Source organism: Canis aureus, chromosome 38 (assembly GCF_053574225.1).
Source record: "Canis aureus isolate CA01 chromosome 38, VMU_Caureus_v.1.0, whole genome shotgun sequence".
Lineage (NCBI taxonomy): Eukaryota > Metazoa > Chordata > Mammalia > Carnivora > Canidae > Canis > Canis aureus.
This window is the reverse complement of record NC_135648.1, coordinates 22192379-22194456: the sequence shown is the minus strand read 5'-3', so window position 1 is coordinate 22194456 and position 2078 is coordinate 22192379.

Here is a 2078-nt window from a genome sequence, read left to right as displayed (position 1 = left end):
TTTCCCAAGGCAGCATCCTGCAAGTCCAGAGTGTCATGCTCAGCCCCAGAGGGGAAAGGCTGGGGGTGTCCAAAGGAGACATTCGTTTCCTGTTCATCAAACCCATATGAATATCTGCTGCGTGTAACAGATGGAGGATGCAGAGGTGAGCTGCACAAACGTTTCCTCTTCGAGCATCTTGAAATCTACCCCAAAATAAAGGTAAAAATAGACCAATGCCAATACAGCTTGTTAACTGCTAATACGGAATTATGATCTAAGGAAGAGCAGGTAACTGCCAGAGGGGAGCTGGATTGGCAAATTCTCTTCGCTCAATGACACATCCTTTGTCACATGCTTTCACCCAACCCCGGGCCTCATAAGCCTTCTGGCTGGCAAGTCTCTTCATTGCCTTCCTTAGGTCCCTCTTGCCAGCACCGCCGGCCATGCCCGGGATCCCACCCTCATCAGCCAGGTGAAGGGCTGTGGGGTCCTGATGGAATCTCTGGCAACACTTCCATTATACAGCCTAGGGAAGCAAGACCCAGAAACAGCAGGTCACTGCCCAAGGTCACCACAGTGAGGTGGTGCTGCGCTGAGGCTCACATGTAGGTCAGGGGGCACCCCAGTCCTCTCTACAGGGTCAAAGATGCGAAGGCAGGTGGAGCAGGGGAGGCGGGAGGGCCCTGACTCCACCCCGAATAGAGGAAGTTCTGAAGCCTGGGAGGAGCAGAGGGGAGAAAGCTCCCATTAGCAGGGGCTCAGATGGTAGCAGGGCAGGAAGCTTACTCCGAAGACCCAACACCGTCTGCTGTTCAGTTTTACAGGGCCCTCACCAGCCAGGGCTGTTTAAATTTAAATGAGTCAATATTAAACAAAATTAGAAATGCATTTCCTCGGCTGCACCAGCCACAATTCCAGTGCTCAGTAGCCACGTGTGGCCAGCACCTGCCATAGTGGACACACAGTGGGGAGCATTTCCATCGCGGCAGAAGTATGAGCTGGGACAGCGCGACTCCAGACATGTTACAGATATAATCTCATTTAAAAATATTTTTCTGGGATGCCTGGGTGGCTCAGTTGGTTGCATCTGCCTTTGGCTCAGGTCATGATCCCCAGGGTCCTGGGATTTAGCCCTGCATCGGGATCCCTGCTCAGTGGGCTTCTTCCTCTTCCTCTGCATCTCCCCCACCTGGTTCTCTCTCTGTCTCTCTCTGTCTCTCTCTCCCTCTCTCAAATAAATAAATAAAATCTTAAAAAAAATTTAGGGGCACCTGGGTGGCTCAGTGGTTGAGCATCTGCCTTCGGCTTAGGGTGCGATCCCGGGGTCCTGGTATCGAGTCCCGCATCGGGGTCCCTGCACGGAGCCTGCTTCTCCCTCTGCCTGTGTCTCTGCCTCTCTCTGTGTCTCTCATATATAAATAAATACAATCTTGAAAAAAAAATTTAACAAGGTAACTCAAACCACAAGCAGTCTCCCCACTATTAGCATTTGACATATGGCATCCCAGTCTTACTCTTCTTTTAAAAGAAAATCCAAATCATGCACAGTCATTGGAAAACTGCAAATAATATAGGGGTGAAGAGAGTAGAAACATCCCTCAAGATCCTCGCTCCAGCGCTGTCAGCAGCTCGGCATATGTTCCTCAGCCCCACTGCCTTATGGACACCAAGGGGCCGCTTAATCACACCATCCCCAGTTCGCGGTCTCCTGCCATCCTCTGCTTCAAGACTTCCAGTCCTTCCCCTTCCACTAACCCAAAGCCACAGGCCCAGCTGAAGGTCCTCACAGAGGCTCCCTGCCCACAGAGCTGCCCCCTTGGTTGCCTCTGCTTTGGACCCTCTTGGCACGCTCTGCCCAGGAAGCCCCCCAGCCACCTTCTGCCTCCCAGGAATGTGGTCCCGCTCCCTGCTCCAGATACTCTACCCTTGCAGCTCGCGGCCCTACTTCATTTCTCCCAGCCATCCTTGGAGACAGCAGTGTAGCAGAGTGGTCAAGGGCATGGCCCTGGGCCCAGTTACCGGCTTTCTGCCTGCCAGGATCCCAGGACCCTTCCCTGGGGGTGGTGGGCAAGGGGTGGCAAGCTCCCTCCCTCTGC